The 22390-nt window shown below is 41.3% G+C and overlaps 1 protein-coding gene and 1 long non-coding RNA gene across 4 annotated transcripts in view; one reads left to right on the forward strand and one right to left on the reverse strand.

Annotated features, from left to right (window-relative positions):
* ST6GAL2 (ST6 beta-galactoside alpha-2,6-sialyltransferase 2) overlaps positions 1 to 22390 on the reverse strand; it is a 174703-nt gene that overhangs the window by 139594 nt on the left and 12719 nt on the right. The window contains exon 1 of one of the 3 annotated variants that reach the window (XM_068268275.1): positions 6588 to 6717. The exons of the other annotated variants lie outside the window; for them this stretch is intronic. The gene's annotated coding sequence lies outside the window, so the exon portion shown is untranslated. Of the gene's footprint in view, positions 1 to 6587; positions 6718 to 22390 lie in introns of those variants that run through there. 3 annotated transcript variants of the gene reach the window in all.
* LOC137546181 (uncharacterized) overlaps positions 8917 to 22390 on the forward strand; it is a 98437-nt gene continuing 84963 nt past the window's right edge. The window contains exons 1-2 of the long non-coding RNA XR_011026192.1: positions 8917 to 9022; positions 20070 to 20160. This is a non-coding gene — a long non-coding RNA (uncharacterized lncRNA). The remainder of the gene's footprint in view (positions 9023 to 20069; positions 20161 to 22390) is intronic.

Consider the following 22390-nt stretch of genomic DNA (forward strand, 5'->3'; position numbering starts at 1 on the left):
GTGCAGGGGGAGCACAGCCATGCGCATGTGTCAGGGAGCACGGCTGGGAGCGTGGCATGGGCAAGGTGGTGGAGGGGGAGTCGCAGCTGAGCCCTAGTGCCCGATTTACATGGGCGGGCTTATGCCTCGTGATTAATATTAGCCACTCATTGAGTGGTTTAACCACTTTCTCCACCACTACAGTAGATCTACGTCCTCTGAGACTTCATCTAAGCCACAAGAACGTAGATATGCATCTTGTAGCTGAAGCATGCGCTTGATTGGGCTGGCTCCTGTGCAAAACCTTCGGCACCATATGCTGCAGCACTAATCAGGGAAAGGGAATGTAGGTTCCCTGAGCCAATACAATTGATTTTTACCATTAAGAATACTTTTATTTTCTCAGTTCATAGTGAAAAATACACACTGTAGCATTATTTCAGAATCCAATATCTTCACCATTAATTGTGACAGAAACATAATTTAAGTTTTGTGATAAACACTAGAAATTGCCAAACAAAATTTGTATTTTTTATTTATAATAGTGCTTTTTATTTTAAACTGGAATTGGTAAAACTAAGAAATAATGTTTTTTTTTTCTATTTTTCCCCCTATTTTTTCCATTAAAATGCATAGAAAACAAAACTGTTCAAGCAAAAAAATGCCTTACAATGAAAGCCTAGTTAGTCTTGAAAAAAAAACAATATATATTTAATGTAGGTGTCAAAAGTAGGGATACAGTTATTGCAGTATAATATGCGTAATATGTTGGCGCTTTATAAATACAATAAATAAATAAATAAAATTGCTGATTAAATAGGGACATTGCTAAAATGTCTAAACTGCTCTGGTCCATAAGGGGGAAACAAGGTCTGGATGCAAAGTGGTTAAAGTGGACCCAAACTAAAAATACAAGATTTCAGAAATAGAATCTATTTTCTAAATTATAATAATAAATAGCAGTGTTTTTTCAGCTGCATGATGACAAATATAAAATATTTTACATTTATTGGAGAAACCCCTCCCTTCCTTTCATATTGCCGGCAAAAAATCCAGCAAACTGGTGGAGTAGACGGTGTCCAGTAAAGAAGGAATTGCTAATGGCTGCCACCTGTATAACCCTAGGTGAAAAGCATGCACTGAAATGCTCATAGGTTTGAAGGAGTGTTTATTTATATTTGTATGTGTCATAGTGGTGCAACTAAATATTTTTAATTAAAAAAATGTTTGGTTTGAGTCTGCTTTAAGATGAATCTTTCCCCTGTATAGGCATAACTCTGTTCTAACCTCAAGCGTTGTATATAAATCTCCAAAACACTGCATGTTTTATAGAAACCACTACATAATTGCAATGCTATATAAGTCTATCCAGCTCAATGGCTGGAAAGTATGCACCTACAATAATTTTTGCACATAAATTCTTTCACACCAGTGCACAGGGACACAGTGGGTAGTCACAGTGTAGCCACAAACCATGTACGGTAAGTTATATTTTTTCGCTTCTGGGTAAATGCAATGGTTACTCAAAGACCTCTCGGTGTTACTTGCACAGCACTGTGTGATATAGAGACTATTTCTAGCATACCATCCAATGATCCACCTGCTTCCACATAGCCACCCAGAAAAGGGAGAGAGAGTGAGACACTAGGTAGAGCTCAATTCCTGCACTAGCTCCTCCCACCTAGGTGTTTCACCCACTCACGGGCTTTGTCAGTGCCCCCGGGAGACATGCCAAGTATTCAGCAGGCAGTGTCAGCTGTAGACATTTAACACTTTGTTGGTGGGAGATGATTTGTTGGTAAAACATCTGTGTCTTATGCCCCTTTTTTTCATGTTTTTGAAATGTGAGCTTCATTTTTCATGCACCTGTATGCAGCTAAATGCACTTCAAAACGAATAGTCAGACTTGGATGATAAAATACAGTAAATAATAATAATAATAATAATAATAAACTATTTTTCAGTACATATTAAAAAAAAACTAAAGGAAAAAAACAGAAGAAAAATACAATAGCCTGTTCCCATGTTCTCACTTTTCACCTTACTTGTAGTAAAGTGGGAAGCACAGAGGAAAATTGGTTCGCATCTTTCAGTTAGCTTCCCAAATTCAAACATTTCATAGAATGCTTTGTTACTTCGTGGTTATAAAAGAGGTATTGTACATTAGATAAATAATGAAAGAACATCCTACCCAGTCAGGACCCTTGTCACATAGAAATACATTTGATTTTACTTGAAATTCATTTTAAGGTAGCATGAATACATGTGATAACAGGCCCAAAATACAGATGGGTGGCAGAAAAATAAAACAGAGAAAAAAAAATTCTCGAAAGATTCAAAGATTTAAGCTTTCAGATATCAGCACATTAATATCTGAGATGACACCCCATAACACAAAATGTGCTACGCTCACACAAGAACTGCCTACTAAACACAAATTTCCACAGCAGAACTCATCTATGCCTCCGATGAACAAATTACTCTGGAATTCAGGAGCCAGCAGTCAATTTTAAAGCCCGTCTCCAGGCACAAATGCTCATATGTTACTTTTTCATGCTAAACAAGCTTTCTTCCGCTAAAATGTCTTCAGCATTCCAAGTGAAAGTGTCAAAGGTAACAAATGGTTCTACAGACAGGTCTACTGCTGATCGTCTCAGAGCCATTGTCTCAGCACCATTACAATGCCCAGACTTCAGGAGGGTACAGCACAGAGCTGAATATCTGTGGTACAGGGGCCATTTTATGGACTAGAGAACACAAGCAAATATCTGACTTCAGTTTACTTTCATTTTATATACAGCTTAACATCAGTTTATATCTGAGTAATGCTGGCCATACACTGGTCAATTATAGGACAATCAATTGGCCTATCGATTCTTAGAATAGATTCAAAATAAATGAAACCATCGAACATGAATCAATTTTTTGCGCATTCACTAGGGTGGATGTTCTCACCTTTAATCCCTCAGATGCTATTTTCGATCACAAAATAAGCGCCCTGATGAATCAGGTTAAGTAAAGGTCGATCGAATACATAATGAAAAGCTGTTGATTCTTGTTACATCAATTGAAATAACCCGACATACTCTATCAATTAATTTTAAAAATCTGATTGAATATCGGCCAATAAGAATCAATTCTACACCAAAATGACAACTTGATATTTGATCCCTTCGATTCATTTATCAGTTATAATATTCGATCTAATGAAAAAATAATCGACTAGTCTATGGCCAACTTAACACTAGTAAATGGCAAACTGGGACAATCCTGAACTTTTATTTCACTCATACTAAAGACAAACTAATCAAGCGATATCAACCTGGAGGTGAACTGATGTTCAACTGAAGTCACATGCTCATGCACAATTGCCTCAGAAGCGATTTGTGTGACATTAGCTAATGATTGCCTTGTAAAGATAGCTGCAGGCTGAGTGTCCTCACAAGACTGGACAGTGACTCATGCCCGCAGCTGAGACTTTAGGAACTGGAATATGTACCATCCTTGACAAATACAAAGGTCAAGAGAAAGAAAAAAGTAGTAATCTGGTTGTTTATACACACTGGAAACAGTCCATGCATTACATTTATGAGCTATGCACATACATGTACTACATTTGCACTGCATTTATGGGCTACGCACACAATAGCTTTGCTGGAGCATTCATACAGGTGAAAGAGAAGAAAAACTAGCACAGATGTTTATTTTGTATGCATATTACAGTGTGACCATAAACTATGTGTGTACTTTGCAGCCGATTTTTTTGATAAGTCAGTATAAAATGGATCATAGCGTGGAAACTGGATACAAAATACTGGAAAAGTATAATTATTATTAAACAGGTTTTAGCTATGTAAAGCATTCTTCTGGGATATATTTTTTGGAAATAAAGACCCACTTAGGAAAGCCAACTGCATTCATTAATGGTACATTAACCACGGTCTAACATGCCAGGTGTTTGAGAAACAAAAATCCCCCACACCAAGTGCCCAAGAAGTAATCCAACCAAGAATTCCCAAGATGTCACAGTCTATATCAGGAGCAATTTAGAACAATGTGAACTTCATTCTCATAATGACCTCAGAAATTATCTGAGGCCAATCACCTTCACCACTTCATTACACTTGCTAATCCCAGAAATAGGTCACAAACTTCACAAAGTTTCCTTTGCAAAAAGAGCTCAAGCTTTCTGTGCACATCCCAGCTGGCATCTGAGCAAGGGGGTGTGAATACGCTGAACCAAGCGATTTGCCAACCATGGCTAATCAGAGTTGATAAGAATGGAAGCAGCAGCGAAACTTTACCTTCCCTCCTCAGTATCAATGCTAAAGAGGCCAACTGTTGTGATGTGGATATGAATAAGATGGTCCACAAATAAAACATGGTAGCTCCCAGTCACTGCACTAACCACATATACAGGATTCTTCTGAAAAGCTCCATAAACCAGTATACATTTCTCCATAAAGCAGTATACATTTATTTCTAAAAAGAAAGAAAACTACTTACACTATCCAATCCGGATTTATAAAGAATTCTGGAAAATGACAAAGTCAAAATTCATCTGATAGCCACTTTTAGGTGGCTTCTATCGCAGGATTAGTCTCATGCCCAGGAACCTACAGGAGCACCAAACTGGACCTGAGGCTCCCATCCTAAAACTTTAAGCGGTTAAGTTTGTTTTCAGTGCGATAGCCAGAATTCACTTGCCTTGAATTATTTCTGAAGTACTGACACAGAATAAATATTCATTCTTCTTAAAATAAATAGATGGTATATACAACTATTCAGCTATATGTGAGCAGGAAAGGACCTCAATGATGCATCAATACACAAAATGCAAACCATTCCTTCATGTAGGGATTAGATTGTGAGCTCCTCTGAGGGACAGTTAGTAACAAGACAATATACTCTGTACAGCGCTGCGTAATATGTGGGCGCTATATAAATAAATGTCCCTGGGAATCAAGCACTTATCTAGAGGTCCTCATTAGTGCAAAGCATGGATTAGTATGGCTCTATGAGACAGGACTTGGGCAATCACGTTTCTAGAGCATCTCCAGTAAAGCTTATGGAAAACCAAAACCATTAGGAGTTTGTAAGTGGGCTTTGTGGTTCCTTTTAGTGAAGCAGGGTACTTCAACACATGGCGCTGGGCGCAGTCATAGCAGCAATGCTGTGATGTGTGCCCCGCGCACGAGTAATTCAGAGATCATGAGATTGCCAAACCCCAAAACAAGCCAAAGAATCAACATCACAGCCAGCCAGGAAATGATCGTTCTGAAAGGTAAAAAAGGCAACACCATAATCATGTCACTATAGGCTTTAATCATTTATATAGTGGGCATTTGAAATCTATTGCATCTCTGCTGTGATAGGGAATTAAAGGCAAGATAAAGCAAGTGATATAAGGTTCTGTCTCTGAATTCCTATGTAAAATGCTACCACTCGAGTTGTACTGATCCTCTGCCTATGATATTTTTTCAGTCACTCTCTAATAAGCATGGAAATCCGATGCTCTGACTCAGTTTGGCTGCATGCTTACTGCTTGTCTAATTCATAAACTGCTGAAGCCAAACTATCAGCATGACATCCTGGCAAATGGCATGTTTTGAAAGGGTATAAAGATGGCCGCCTGCATTTTCAGTTCTCTGCAGTATTCTTAATTGGTCTCCTCAAACTGAGGAAAACTATTGTGCTGTTTACATTGTCTGCCATCAGAGGATAATATGCATGAAACTAATCTCACTTAAACATGAACTTCAATATTACAGACTTCAAATGTACACTATAAATATCACCTTTCACACAATACCATTACTTTCACCCCCCCCCCCCCCCAGTACTTGGCAGCAGTGGGGAAGGAGGAGAGGTGGATGCGGTGACATCACCACACTTGCTGCTTAGATCAAGGAGAATAAAAGGGGCATGCCCAAGACTAAGCATGAGGTGCTTACAGAACTGTGAAGGAGAACAGCCTCCAAGCCAACAGGAACACTGCTGACAAGCATTACTGTACATGCACTGTTATATGAAAGCCTTGGTGAGCCTCTGGAATGGTGGGGTGGAAGAGGGAGGGGGAATTAGATAACTTTATTTGCATCAGGCCTAGTCACATACACAGGCCCAACACAGGGGTGATGATTAACTTTATTTGAAGGCTACAAGGAACCTCTCAGAGCATTGTGAAACAATTGCAGTTACTTTTCCCCCTAAGCAATAAAGCTTAATCATGATCTTTAACCCCCTACGACCGCGGCAGCAGCCCCAGGACCGCCTAACAATTGGCATCAAGTCCTGGGGTGGGGATTTGCAGGAGATTGCGCACTCCGATGCGCGCACATCTCCTCATGAACAACAGAGCTCCGCTCTGCCTTCAGCCTCCCAGCGGCGATTGCCGCTAGGATAGGAGACTGTTAGACGGCAAAAACGCCATCTGTTTACATTGTACAGCCCTGTGATCTACAGCAGTGCTGTACTGGGAACAGCCGTGTGACACTGGCTGGCGGAGGGAGGGATTTTGTAAAAAAGCAACAAAAAAGTTTCTGTACCGTGTTAGCCAAACAAATTATATAGGTAGAAAAAAAACAACGTTTTGTAAGAAATAATACCTTTTAATGGCTAACTAATAGAGTTAAATGATGCAAGCTTTCTGGGATCTAGTCCCCTTCTTCAGGCATATTTCCAGATGTAAGCTGAAGTAAAACACTGATGCAGATAAATGGTAAACACGAAGATGACAGTTGTGTTGGTTACTGTTTATCCGTTAGGTGTCAGGTGATCAGCAGGCTGGAGCCAGTGAGTTAGTGCAACCATACATGAAATCCAGCAGGTTTCTGAAGATCATGAAGCCAAATCAATCATGTTACATAAGGTGTCATGAATCCTGTTCCACAATTTAAACCTTCTGTTAATGTCTTGAACATTTTCATAAATTTGTACTCAGAAACTTTTCTTGATTGATCATTTTTAAAGTTACCCTTAAGAACAAGTACTTTTAGATCTTGCATGCTGTGTCCTGGTTCACAGAAATGTTGGCCCACTGGTGTGTCCATTTTACCCTCATTAATTTTAAAGCGGTGATGGTTCATTCTTGTGCGCAGTTTTTGTCCTGTTTCTCCTATATAGATTCCTCTTGAGGGGCATTTCATGCAGCGTATCATGTATACAACATTGGATGACTCGCAGGAAAATTGGTCTTGTATTTGATGATATTTCTGTGAGTTTGGTATTTGTATTTGGCTTGTGCTCAAGATATAAGGGCAGGTCTCACACCTTGTGTTATTGCAGGGTAATGTGCCTGGAGTATCTGGTGTAGATAATGCACTTCTGATAATCATTTGTCTCAAATTGGGAGGTTGTCTGAAAGCAAGCAGTGGTAAATCAGGAAAAACATCCTTCAGGTCCGATCCCAGAGGGTGCTATCCTGGCTACAATGGATGTTGAATCCCTTTATACCAACATTCCACACGAGGACGGTATTGCAGCTTGCCAACATTTCCTTCAGCTAAATGATCTACCAACAGAGCCCACACTACAACTTATCAGGTATATACTAACTCACAACTATTTTTCATTTGGGAATGATATGTATCTACAGACAATGGGCAGTGCTATGGGAAGTAGGATGTCGCCCCAGTATGCAAATTTGTTTATGGCCAGATTGGAGGAAAACTTCCTTTCAACTTGTGAAATTAAACCATGGGCTTACTTCAGATTTATAGACGATATCCTATTAATCTGGACAGCATCACAGGGAGAATTAATCAGATTCCACAAAAACTTCTCAGAGTACCACAAGAACATCAAGTTAACGCTCAACTTTTCAACCTCCCATGTCAGTTTCCTGGATACCACAATTTATATACAAGATAGAATTTTACAAACATCCATATACCGTAAACCAACTGACCGGCATATTTAACTAAAATGGAAGAGTTTCCACCCGGAACACACCAAAAAATCTATTGTTTACAGCCAGGCTCTGAGGTATAACCGAATATGTTCTAATTCAGAGGACAGAGACAGACAACTTATGTCACTACGTAAAATATTCATAGATCAGGGATATCATCCACAAATCGTTGATGATCAAATACACAGAGCAACTTTAAAATCAAGAGAGGAACTGTTGAAGTACACCCCAAAGACTGAAAACAACAGAATCCCAATTGTGGTAACCTACAACCCAAAATTAAAGACACTGAGGAAGATATCAAAAGCCCTACAACCAATACTCCATAAAGACAAACGCCTGAAGGATGTTTTTCCTGATTTACCACTGCTTGCTTTCAGACAACCTCCCAATTTGAGACAAATGATTATCAGAAGTGCATTATCTACACCAGATACTCCAGGCACATTACCCTGCAATAACACAAGGTGTGAGACCTGCCCTTATATCTTGAGCACAAGCCAAATACAAATACCAAACTCACAGAAATATCATCAAATACAAGACCAATTTTCCTGCGAGTCATCCAATGTTGTATACATGATACGCTGCATGAAATGCCCCTCAAGAGGAATCTATATAGGAGAAACAGGACAAAAACTGCGCACAAGAATGAACCATCACCGCTTTAAAATTAATGAGGGTAAAATGGACACACCAGTGGGCCAACACTTCTGTGAACCAGGACACAGCATGCAAGATCTAAAAGTACTTGTTCTTAAGGGTAACTTCAAAAATGATCAATCAAGAAAAGTTTCTGAGTACAAATTTATGAAAATGTTCAAGACATTAACAGAAGGTTTAAATTGTGGAACAGGATTCATGACACCTTATGTAACATGATTGATTTGGCTTCATGATCTTCAGAAACCTGCTGGATTTCATGTATGGTTGCACTAACTCACTGGCTCCAGCCTGCTGATCACCTGACACCTAACGGATAAACAGTAACCAACACAACTGTCATCTTCGTGTTTACCATTTATCTGCATCAGTGTTTTACTTCAGCTTACATCTGGAAATATGCCTGAAGAAGGGGACTAGATCCCAGAAAGCTTGCATCATTTAACTCTATTAGTTAGCCATTAAAAGGTATTATTTCTTACAAAACGTTGTTTTTTTTCTACCTATGTAAAAAAGCAACCAAATTTAATTTAAAAATGAATGTAATAAATATTTATAAAAAAACAGAACAAACAAAAAAACATCCTGGGAGCGATTATTGCCCACCGACAGTGAGCTCTGTTGGTGGGCAGAAAGGGGGGGGGGGGGGAGGGTGAATCACTTGTGTGCCGAATTGTACAGCCCTGCAGCAAGGTCTTAAAGGATACCCGAACTGACACATGACATGATGAGATAGACATGTGTATGTACAGTGCCTAGCACACAAATAACTAGGCTCTGTTCCTTTTTTTTTTCTTTCTCTGCCTGAAAGAGTTAACCATCAGGTATGCAAGTGGCTGACTCAGTTCTGACTCAGATAGGAAGTGACTACAGTGTGACCCTCACTGATAAGAAATTCGCCCTTTTACCTCTTTCTTGCTATTAGAAGCCATTTTCTGCCAGGAAAGTGTTTTATAGTTGGAATTTGTTATCAGTAAGGGTCACACTGCAGTCACTTCCTGTCTGAGTCAGGACCGAGTCAGCCACTTACATACCTGATAGTTAACTCTTTCAGGCAGAGAAAGAATAAAAGGAACACAGCCTAGTTATTTGTGTGCTAGGCACTGTACATACACATGTCTATCTCATCATGTCACATGTCAGTTCGGGTATCCTTTCATTTGATTTACCCAGGTCCAATGAAATCTGAATTAAACTTGCATGCAAGTTGGATTTATTTGCATCTCATTGACCATCTATTTGAAACTGAATTTGTAGCAGAAAGTACCCTCAATATTTGTAAACCTCTGGCTATAGTAACCTCAGTCCCCAGGTCCTGACCATGCGCCTGCATAAATAAGGGCTGTGAAATCTGTACAAAAAAAAAACAAAAAACCCACTTCGATTCTTCAGTTTATGTAACCACCGACCCCAACTGGGACCTGGGGACTGAATTTACTATAGCCAGAGGTTTTCTATATAAGAGTTTACTATAACAAGATTCTACTGTATTATTTTGGTGATTCATTTTTCTGTTAGGAATGACTGCAAGTGTGGAGGTGGTGTGTCGTTTACCTCAAAATTTTGCTCTCAAAAGGAATGGAATTAAGTATTTAAAGAGGAACTGCAGTGAAAGCAACAATGAAAAAAAAGTGCTTAATTTTTACAATAATTTATAAATGGCCTTTTTCCATCTATGCGCTTCTGACGGCTTTTTTATCAGCACATCAATGTTACAGATAGATACATGTTGCTGAAAAGCAGACAGAAGCACACAGATGGAAATAAGGCCTAAAGGTGGCCATACATTGGTTGATTTGCCATCAGATTCGACCAAAAGATAGATCCCTCTCTGATCAGATAGGGATCGTATGGCCACCTTACTGCAAACAGATTGTGAATCAATTTCAGCCTGAAACCGATCACAATCTGTGGAGCTTTAGCCCCCCCCCCCCCCCCCGCATACATTACCTGTTCCGGCCGACGCGAGTCCCCTGGACCACGCTGTCTTCTTCTCCGCCTGGTCCCGCCATCTTCTCCGCATCGGCTCCCGGCTGGCATCTTCTCCCATCACCTTCCGGCATCCGCGTATAACTTTGTCACTCCAGTGACAACGGAAGTTGAAACAGCGGGAACGATGGATTTCGGATGGAAATCCATCGTTCTGTCAGTGGTGTGCGCGGCGATTTCACGGCCGTTTTTTCGATCACTGTGATCGAAACGGCCGTTTTTCGGTGGGAAAATCGTTAGGTGTATGGGCCCCATTATTAGGCCTCTTTCCCACTAAGACATTGCGTTAGATGCGACATTAAGGTTGCATAACGTGCCCCTAATGCAACGCATGGTGGTGGCATTTAAGTATGCTACACAGAGCCGCATTAAGCGGCTCTTGATGTGTCTGTTATTCATACTTTGACGCATGCGCCGGTGGAGACCACGTGAGCGGAATACTCCGCATCACGTGGTCCCGCCAGCCAATAAGCGGCCACTCCAGGAAGAAAACACTATTAATTAGCCATGTGGCTGGGATCACTAGCGGACTCTCCCCTCCTCCTCGTGCACGGAAAAAACAACATTACTGAGCATGTGCACACAGTCTAACGTGGTTAATAACGTGTATAAAGTACTGCATGCAGTACTTTCACTTAACGTGCAGCATTACAATGTATTGCAACAGCCTATTGATTTTTCATTACTGTACGTTGGGCTGCGTTACAGGCTGCTCTAACATGCGCCTGTAACGTCCCACTGTGAAAGCAGTCTTAGTCAACATTTCCCCATTGTAAATTCTTTCCTCTCCCTAATTTACATTCTGAAATTTATCACATGGCGACGCCTTTACTGCTGGAAGGTGATGTCACTGGAGATGCTGCAATTTTTTGGCAGTTGGAAACAGCTGTTATTTCCCACAATGCAACAAAGCTCACACAGTGTGATGTCAGCAGCCTGGTGCTGGCATCACACTGTGGGAGGGGTTTCACCACAATATCACCCATACAGAGTTTCCTGATGATCCGGGTATTTCTCATGGGAAAGGGGGTATCAGCTACTGACTGGGATGAAGTTCAATACTTGGTTACGGTTTCTATTTAAACTGCTTTTAAAAGTTCAGTGTGTGCTTGTCAGCTCTTTGGTGTATCCAGCCATGCAGTGAACTACAAGAGTTACAAGTCATGCAGGGCTACACTGTTCATAAATATACAAGCAACTGTTTACCAGTACAGGCAACAATGAAAATATGAATTTGAAAAAAAACAAAACCGCAAAAAACAAAACAAAAAAAACAATCATATCATAACTGGGAAAGAATTGCATAGCATATGTTAAACCCGATTTGGTCACTTTTGGGCAAAGACAGGCCACACATTTGTAAAGCAGGGACCATATTGTGCCATATCCAGCAGCAACTAGATTTCAGCTCCTCGTTTGAGTGTGTTCAGAATATAATTGGTTTCCATAGGTTACTGCACTCTGCACATCGCGCCTCTTTGTTCACCTTCTTAACCAACTCCGGAGTCTAACTGTGGTTTATATTCCTTTACAAAATCATGCTGAGGGTGGTATGGTGACATTTCCATAATGACTCAATTTGTAGTTGCAGAGCAATATAAGCTGTAGACATTATTTCCTCATCTAGGCGTATTCAATCAGTGTGACTCAGCATCACATGTAGCCCCCCCAGCTAAAACACAAGCCTGTCCTCTATTATCGTGGAAGCTTTAATGATTTCCACTGTTACACTTAGTGAAGCAAACAAAACAATGCCTATACTATGGGAAGGCAGCTAAGCTACATTCTCTAACATTTTCTCAGTCAAATGTATTATGTACAGTGTAGCATTTCCCCTTCATCTGGATTTAATGGAGGCAGACACGCAACACAGGTTTACTTACAGTTAGGTAATCATGGCCATATGATGATGTGCATTTCTGTATGGAAGCAAACCACACAATACGTTTGCTGAGAAAGAACAGGAACCCAGTCACCATTAAAGCCAAGAGAGGCTTTTAGGCCATCTATGTGCAGCTCAATATTTGGAAGTAATGTGACCACTGAGAACATCTCTTGCAAAAACTGGACATTGCTTGATGTCAGTCTGGAGCAATGTACTCCCCTGTGCTGTAGACATGATGTAACATCCCTTTCATAGATTTTCTGGTATGCTGGAAAATGCTGACTGATCAGTAGAAAAGGTAAGATTTATTTCACCAGGCGTGCCTTGGCATCTGAGCCTTGGCCAAGTTGGGAACCAAAATCATAGTCCTATCTATTTCTTGGCCACCACAACATCTTGCATTGACTGCCAGCTATCTTCACTTCAATCATCTCAACATTTAAAAAGAGATATGTATAAATATAAATATATTAAATCTTAAATATAATTAGATTTAAGAATATATATTTTAAAATGTAATATTAACTACCTAATGGGCGAACACGGCGGCAGCTCCAGGACCACCTAACGCTAATTGGCGTCAGGTCCAGGAGCCAGCTACTGAAGGAGATCGCACGCAGGGTGCGCACGCATCTCCTTCTCGGGGGCGGAGCTCCGCCCCTCCTTCAGTCTATTAGACGGCATAATCGCCGTCTAGTTACACAGTACAGCACTGCGATCAGCAGCAGTGCTGTACTGGGGACAGCCGTGTGACATGGCTGTCCCCCTGGGGGACAAGAGAGCAATCGGCTGTCATAGGCAGAAGCCTATGACAGCCGATCGACGTGATTGGCTGGGGGGGAGTGGGCGGGATGGAGAGGGAAAGAAACAAATTAAAAAAAGATATTTTTTAAAAAAATAAATACAAATAAATGTTTAAAAAACACACACACACACACACACACACACACACACACACACCCCCCAACTAGGGGGGGGGAATCAGACCCCACCAACAGAGAGCTCTGTTGGTGGGGAGAACTGAGGGGGGGGGGGGGGGAAATCGCTTGCGTGCTGTGTTGTGCGGCCCTGCAGCTTGGCCTTAAAGCTGCAGTGGCCATAGAAGAGTTGTGAATCGGGCTCATTAATGGAAACTGTATTCAATACAAACTGTGCTTTGAAAAAGTGACAGTCTCCATCTTGAAGTAAGAGAAACACCACAGTAAGGCCTCCTTTCCCCGGTTGTCCCTTGTTGGGCAGTTCAGCCTCCCAGCTGCCGGCCACAAGCATAATTTGGCTGCAATTACATGCAGGAAAATGGCAGCGTTTGGTAACACTATGTGGGTCACTTTAGACACGTAATGGCCTTATCCAGCAGTCAAATACAACTTTATGCTGGGGCCCGTCTACCATCCATGCCAAGCGATACCAAGTGCCTGGCCGGTGAAAGGAAGCAGCAGGCAGTGTATTCACCGCCTTCAGCTGCTTGTTCAAAAGATGCTTAAGAGACAGAGGCCCATATGCAACTGGCTCTCTCTAGAGTTTTCTCCTAGGAGACAATTTTTCTATTTTTGTTTAACATAACTTTTCAGCAATCTGCAATTGAAAAAATATCAAAAAGAAGGTGAAAAAGTACTGTCAAAAGTATTTTCTTGCTTGTTGGTGGCTTAAAGTGAACCTGAGATGGCCGAATAACAAAAACAAAAACAAAAACAAAAAAAAAAAAGGTATACCATACCTGGGGCTTCCTCCAGCCCCCTTTGCGCTGATTAGTCTCTCGCCATCCTCCGCCGCTGCCTGCCGCCTCCGCAATTCGGCCTGGTATCTGTGGGAGTCGGGGGGTTTACTGCGCATGCGTGGCAGGGCCGTGCTCCCCTATTGCGCTCCTGTCACTGGGAGAGTTACTTGCCTGCACAGTTCTACTGCACAGGTGCAAAACACAAGATGGGGTAGCGCGCTTGGCCGCACTGCCCCTGTACCGATTGGCCCTGACTTGCCAAATTACCAGGCTGGATTGCGGAGGCTTCAGGTGGTGGAAGAACACGGCAAGAGAGTGATCAGGATGAAGGGGGCTGGAGGAAGCCTCAGGCATGTATAAAAAAAAAAAAAAAGGGGGGGTTTCCTTCGGCTCACGTAGATGTTAAAGAGCATTTTATTGAGGAGGTACGAAAATATCACTTAGGATGAAAAGTGAATTGAGTAATTCAATTCACTTTTCTCCCAAGTTTTCTACTAGGAGATAATTTTTCATCCTCTGTCTAAAATAACTTTTTAGCACTCTGCAATTTAAAAAGTATGAGAAGCAGGTGAAAAAAAAATTACTGTCAAAATTATTTGGAATATTTTGTTGCTTGCTGGTAGCTTAAAAATATTAAATGAATTAAAATTAAAAATATTGATAAAATGTAAAAATATAACCTAGGAGAATAAATGTAGGAGAAAAAGTGAATGGAATAATTCACATTGACCCATAAGTAATTCCCTTTTTCTCCTAGGTGATATTTTCACAACTGATCAATTAATTGCCTTTAAAACCATCAGCACACAAGAAAATACTCAGAATAATTTTGACATTACCTTTTCACTTACGTTTTGGCAGAGTTTTCAGTTGCAGAGTGCTGAAAAGTTATTTTAAACTGGGCTCAGTTTTGGGCCTCTTTCACAGTGGGACGGTGCGTTTGATCACAACGTGCCCCTAACGCAGCGCATGTAGGTTATAACATTCAATGTTATTTTGTACTACGTTATGTGTCTCTCTTGGTGCGCCGTTTGCGTCAAACGTTTGCGAAAACAGCGCATGTGTTACATTTAAAAAAAACATTACTGAGCATGTGCAACACACAACGCAGCAAATGTATTGCTAAACGCACAGCATGCAGCACTTTCTAAACATTGCTACACGTTACACACAACGCAACATGTGCACTGTGAATGTCGCACAGACTTTGCATTGCTGTGCGTTAGTCTGCGTTGGAACATCTTCTAATGTGCGACTTTAACGTTGCACTGTGAAAGAGGCCTTAGCCTAAAAATATAAAAACATAGGATACTGAACTTATCTGTTGGCAGATTACACAGCATAATCTCCTCCAAAACGGAGGACTTACCCCACCAGAGACCGACGTTTGTGGCTGTGGTTGGGTAGGAAGCTTTGCCGCCGCTGCTGTTGCTTCCTTAGTGAAATGCTGTGAGCTCAGAGGATGCCAGGAACACGCTGCTTCTCTTCCTGGTCCTCCGCAATTGCTCTCCCCTTCCGCTGCTATAGCAGATGACGTCAGTGCGTCCTGTTCATGTGTACCACTGTCTAGCACCCGACGTCACTGTTATGCAGATACGCAGACAGGCAGATCCGGAAGCCAAGAGGACAGCGTGTGCTGCGGGGGAAAGCCACTTTTCCACTTTCCCAACACCGCTTTACATCCAAAAATGAAGGAAAGGCCCGGACAAATATTCTCCTCTGGAAAACAACGAGCCTTTTCCCTCTGGTAACCACCTCTGGCAAGGTAATAAAAATAAAAAATAAAAAAATGGGAGCCGCTTTCCCTGAAGGTGTTTCCTGGAGGGAAACACAGATAACCTGAGGAGTGAGGGAGGGCTGGGGCCATTTAATTTATTCTTGATTGATCGTTTCCTCAGATCCGGAGGTGGAACCGGATCTCCGGTTGTCCCGAACGACGGTTAGAGAAATTATCTTCTAAGAGAAAACAGAACAAGTGAATTGAGTAAGTGTCCACCTCTTCTGATTCCTCTCCCATTTCCATATTTGCTAGAGGCAAGAATAGAGGCTAAGATAGTATTTTGCCTACCATTATACCTTAATCCATCTTTGACCATAGCCGATTTCTGCTACCTGCCCTTCTGCCCCTGTGTGAGATGCGATCTTGCTTGTATTGTTAGCACTTCTAGCAAAAACAAACAGGCAAAGCTCCTGCAGAGTTTAAGTTGAAGTCTAGGTTCCATATCAGCTAAGATACTTTGGACAAAGATCATGCAAAACTGAATTGAGTCTGTCTCCTTACCAACAAGGGGTTACTATAGAGGCACAATAATTCTATGATCCTGAAAATAATCCATTTCAGAAGAATGGGTTTTCGGTCCGGAAGGGATGTCAAAATAAGGAACAAGCATTTCCTCTACAATAGAGTCTCAGTTAACTGGAACTCTCAAGTAACTGGGAAGTGCGGGGGCCACAGAGGTGTGCCTGCCTCCCACTAATGTAGAGCAACGCGCAATGGAAAAACACATACTAGAGCTCCGGGCACGGCCCTCTTCCCTTCATACAGCTGCCGGCTGCTCTGTTGCAGCCTACATAGGCACGCAATGTGTGTCACCTAACACACATTGGGCCATATGCCATTCACTTTTTCTCCTGAGTTTTCTCCTAGGAGATAATTGTTTATCTTCTATTTAATACAACTTTCCAGCACTTTTCAACAGAGAAAAATACTGAAAAGTAGGTTAAAAAGGAATATCAAAATTTGAAGTTTTATTTTGTTTTCTGGTTACTTGAAAAGCATTGTATTAACAAGTTTAACCACTTGAGGACCACAGTGGTAAACCCCCCTAAAGAACAGGCACATTTTTACTAAAATGGCCACTGCAGCTTTAAGGCCAATGTGTGTTTTCTTTACTACACAACAAACAGCGACCACACATCACTATTCTATGTTTATTGTTAAATGCTCCTATTCTGATGTTCTTGCATTTAGTTCATTTGCACAATAAAACATATTGAAACAGAATATCTAATATATTTTGAGATCCTTAAAAGGGAAATAAAACTTGTTAAAAATGATAAATATAGATGAGTGCCACCTAGGGTTGCCGGTATGACAGTATATCGCGGTTTGATTGTGCATGGTAATCCTACCATGCACAATCTGGTTATACCTGTTTCCGTGGAGGGGGATGCAAGGCAGCGCCGGGAATGCGACACATTAGCGGGCAACATGGAGAGCGGCAGGGTGAAACAGATACTCGCTTGATGGGAATCCTGCACGTGTACTACATACTTCTTCCTTTTTCCTGTTCTTGCGTCCCATCTCCCTGTAACAGCGCCGCCTGGGCGCTGTTACAAGAAGATGGAACGCAAGAACAGGAAGGACCCCAAATTACCCCAAGAGCGCAGAGAAAACTCATCCGAGAGGCCACAAAAGACCCGAGGACAACATCTAAAGAACTGCAGGCCTCACTTGCCTCAAGTAAGGTCAGTGTTCACGACTCCACCATAAGAAAGAGACTGGGCAAAAATGGCCTGCATGGCAGATATCCAAGGCGCAAACCACTTTTAAGCAAAAAGAACATTAAGGCTCGTCTCAATTTTGCTAAAAAACATCTCAATGATTGCCAAGACTTTTGGAAAAATACCTTGTGAACCGGAAGGTGCGTGTCCCGTTACATCTGGCGTAGAAGTAACACAGCATTTCAGCAAAAGAACATCATACCAACAGTAAAATATGGTGGTGGTAGTGTGATGGTCTGGGGTTGTTTTGCTGCTTCAGGACCTGGAAGGCTTGCTGTGATAGATGGAACCATGAATTCTACTGTCTACCAAAAAATCCTGAAGGAGAATGTCCGGCCATCTGTTCGTCAACTCAAGCTGAAGCGATCTTGGGTGCTGCAGCAGGACAATGACCCAAAACAAACCAGCAAATCCACCTCTGAATGGCTGAAGAAAAACAAAATGAAGACTGGAGTGGCCTAGTCAAAGTCCTGACCTGAATCCTATTGAGATGTTGTGGCATGACCTTAAAAAGGTGGTTCATGCTAGAAAACCCTCAAATAAAGCTGAATTACAACAATTCTGCAAAGATGAGTGGGCCAAAATTCCTCCAGAGCTCGTTGCAAGTTATCGCAAACACTTGATTGCAGTTATTGCTGCTAAGGGTGGCCCAACCAGTTATTAGGTTCAGGGGGCAATTTCTTTTTCACACAGGGCCATGTAGGTTTTGAGTTTTTTTTCTCACTAAATAATAAAAACCATCATTTAAAACTGCATTTTGTGTTCAATTATATTATCTTTGACTAATAGTTAATGGTTTTTAAAGAGCAGAAACATTTAAGTGTGACAAACATGCAAAAGAATAAGAAATCAGGAAGGGGGCAAATAGTTTTTCACATCACTGTATTATTGGCTGCACCTGTCCTGGCTTCCTACACTTCGGCCACCTATTACTGGCTGAACCTATCCTGGCTACACCTATGCTGACTACTTATACTGCGGCCACCTATTACTAGCTGCATTTGTCCTGGCTGCCTATACTGCGGCCACCTACTACTGGTGGCACCTATCCTGGCTACCTATTACTGGCTGCACCTATCGTAGCTACCTATACTGCGGCCACTTATTGCTGGCTACACCTATTCCTGGATACTTATACCTAACTAGCTATACAAGAGGCACCTATAACTGGCTACCATACAGGGAAGGTGAGGAAGTGGAGCTCTGTAAAACCAGCACCAGAGATGTGGGCGCAGCCGGCGCCATAATAGGAATTATGGCTATAGTGGCGTTCAGTGAGTAAATTGGGCGCCATCAAGGCAGAGCACACATTCCTATAAAAACACATCTTTCACCACTATCTATGGCGATCTGGATAGTGATAGCGATTTGAAAATGAAGCACTTTTTTTATTACATTATTTTCACTGGAGTTCCTCTTTAAGGGCAGAGACACACTGCAGAGCGCTTTTCCCTTGACCTGCAATAAAATTGTGGTAATTTTGCCGTAATTTTAATTGAAGTCAATGGAACTGCGTTTTTAAAAAAGGAAGAAATGGGGGGGGGGGGGGGGGAGATTGAAAAGCACTCTGCAGTGCATCTCTGCCCTGAAGGCTGGTTCACACTGCAAGAGCTTTTTCTAAGCAGTTATGATTTGAAAAGCTCTTGCTAATGTAATGCTATGTGTGTGTTCTCACTTGAGGGATGCAATTTTTGAAATATCAACCATAGCATTTAATTGGCAAGAGCTATGCAAATCACAAGCATTTCATGCTGCTAGTGGGTTCCAGGACTTAAAGGACGACTCTAGTGAGAATTCTATGGAGGGTGCCATATTTATTTCCTTTTAAAGCAATACCAATTGCCTGGCTATCCTGCTGATCCTCTGTATCTAATACGTTTAGCCATAGACCCTGAACAAGCATGCAGCAGATCAGGTGTTTGACATTATTGTCAGATCTGCCTGGTTTAGCAGTATGCTTGTTTCTGTTGTGATTCAGACACTACTGCAGTCAAATAGAGCAGCATGGCTGCCAGGCAACTGGCATTGTTTAAAAGGAAATAAATATGGCAGCCTCCATATTCTTCTCACTGCAGTTGTCCTTTATAACAGGCTTAAAAGTGTGCTCTTTTTGTTTCTTTGCAACCAGATTTTTATAAATGTGAACAATGTGTTTGGGTCATCATCATCATTATTATTATTATTATTATTATTATTATTATTATTATTATTATTATTATGGTCTAACCAACATTCAAAAACAGGCATTGTGCCAATTCTATTTAATGCACACTAATCACATTTCTTAGTCACGAGAAAAAAAGAGCATATGCTTCTTTTATACATTAATTCCTTTTAAGAGCGTTTGAAAGATAGTTATTAAAGGTTTTCATTTTTAAATGATCATTCCTGACGTTACGGTTTATTACTTATCTCCTAAGTGAGCCCTGTACAGTGTGTCCCACGCCCACACACCTCCTGGTATCTGTTTTGCTGCTGTGGCTGATCTCTCACTCAGGGGCAGAAAACAGGGTAAGGAATCCACACTATGGTGTATTAATGTATAGTAAAGCTTAATGTACATGGCTGCTTTTATCACCTTTTTGCCAACTGAGGTTATGTTTACATTTCCCAGATGTAGCATGTTGTATTCAGCTGCACACAGAAAATGCCAATACATTAAACCTTATGAACCAATGCAGTATAGGAAGCATACACACACTGAAGGGTGAGTTTATGTGTCTCAGCCACACTAAGGGACCTTTCACACAGGCACTTGAAGTGTGTGCTCAGTGAGCAGTTACCAGGCAGCAGCAAGCATGTACAGTCTTTTTACTGCCGTGTGAAAAGGCTCTAACCCTAATACTTCTCTCCAGAAAGTCCCACATTGCTGCAGGTGTAAGCCTGCACAGGACAGGAAACTAGACTAACCTAGGGACAAACTCAAAGTTCCAGTTAGAAATGCTTATGTTCATGCACATGAATACAAAGTAACCAAGCAGAAAACAATGTTTATCAATCTTTAGTGTGGCTTTCCTTCTTAAAACAGAAGGAATTTGCGATAATTCAGCTTTAAGTGAACATCTTTGGTTACCCACAATGCACCACTACTGAATATGCAAATCATCTCTTTATGCCCCCTAAAGCCAGGCTTACATCCATCCAGAATCACTAGTGTATAGCAAGCCTATAGCTTACACATTTTACAGAGCCACACCAAACTAACATGCAGACAGGCCATTTCGGGCTTTTGGCCCTCATCAGTGCATGGCAGGAATTGATATGGCTGTATGGGATAGGGCTTGGACTAGTACAACAGAATAACCAAGCAGCTCAGGGGGACCCAAACCACTAGGAATCTTTGCAATATACCGGTATATAGCCACACTAACAGAACAGTTTTTTCTCAGCACCAGTGGAACTTCCATTAGCTAGATCTGACCTTGCCCTGCAAGATGAGTGCACAGAAATCTGAATTTCAGAGGTTGCTCGGAGACAATACAGAAAACGCTCATTTAGGATACTTTGATACTAAGCTGCTTGTCCTGTGTATATTCTTTACTAGAATTCTAATCCGTTCCAAGCTGATAAAAAAAATGTCCACTATTTTATAGTTTTCATCCCTCGTAGTTTTAAAATAAAACTGTAGATAAAACCACAAATGATATTCAGTTGTTTATTCTATGCGCTTGAAATAACTTAAATTAAGGCTCTGGCCATGATGTAAATTTATATGCAAATACTGTACATGCACTGTTTAATTTGCACCCATTATAAGCCCTGTTCCACTGACTGCGTTCTGACCCCAAAATCAGATACAATTTTCCTAAGCTTAGTAAAATCACAGGGTCACCATAATGAATGTAATTGCAGTGCCCCATTCCCACTACTGCAAACTGACACAATGCGATTTCAACCTATGCAAACAGTGTTTGCTGTAGTTTTCCTGCATGTACGTTTAAGTTGTACTCTATTGGAGCCTCCAAAAATCACATAGCAGGAGCAGTGCTATGACATTTTCTTGTGGTTTATTTATGCTGCCCCTTATTTTTGGGGAAAAAAACGCAATAAGATCCTGGATAACGATGATAGCACAAAATATCTCACCCCAATACACTAAAAATGTAATCAGATTGCAGCGTTTGTCATAGTGATCACAATTTGCAGTGGAAAATAGCCCTTAAGGATGCTGTCATGCCAACATCAGTATGTATAATTGCTGCATTGTGCTTATAGTTACATAGTTGGTTGGGAAAAAAAATACAATAAAAAAAAAAAAAAAGTGGAAAACGACCCATAAAAAGATAATGTGTCAACATCAGTACTGCATAGTTTCTGCATTGTGCTTATACTAATTGTAAACAAGCTACAATCTGGACAGGTCTCTCCCTGTGTAATCCTTTTTAAAAAACTTTTACCACTGCTTCAACATGGATAAACTGAACCAACCAGTTCACCGTAGTGTTTAAAGAGAAATAATTCAGTGTACAGTCAGAGTCATTTCTGTAATGTCAACAGAAGCAGTAAAATTGTATGATTGCTTACACATGGGGCAGCCATGTTTACAGATTTGGCAAATCTGGCAAAGGGGCATTTGCCCCAGGGCCACAGAGACTGAAGGGGCTCCCACGATGTATACCCCCTCCCTTCCAGTTATGGTGACCGCATACATGCCTGCAGAAAAACGTGGAAGAGAGGCACCGTGAGGAGAAGTTCAGAGTGTGGAGCATGATGCTGCCTTGTTGTCCTACCTGGATTAGGC

Source organism: Hyperolius riggenbachi, chromosome 2 (genome assembly GCF_040937935.1).
Source record: "Hyperolius riggenbachi isolate aHypRig1 chromosome 2, aHypRig1.pri, whole genome shotgun sequence".
NCBI classification, from domain to species: Eukaryota; Metazoa; Chordata; class Amphibia; order Anura; family Hyperoliidae; genus Hyperolius; species Hyperolius riggenbachi.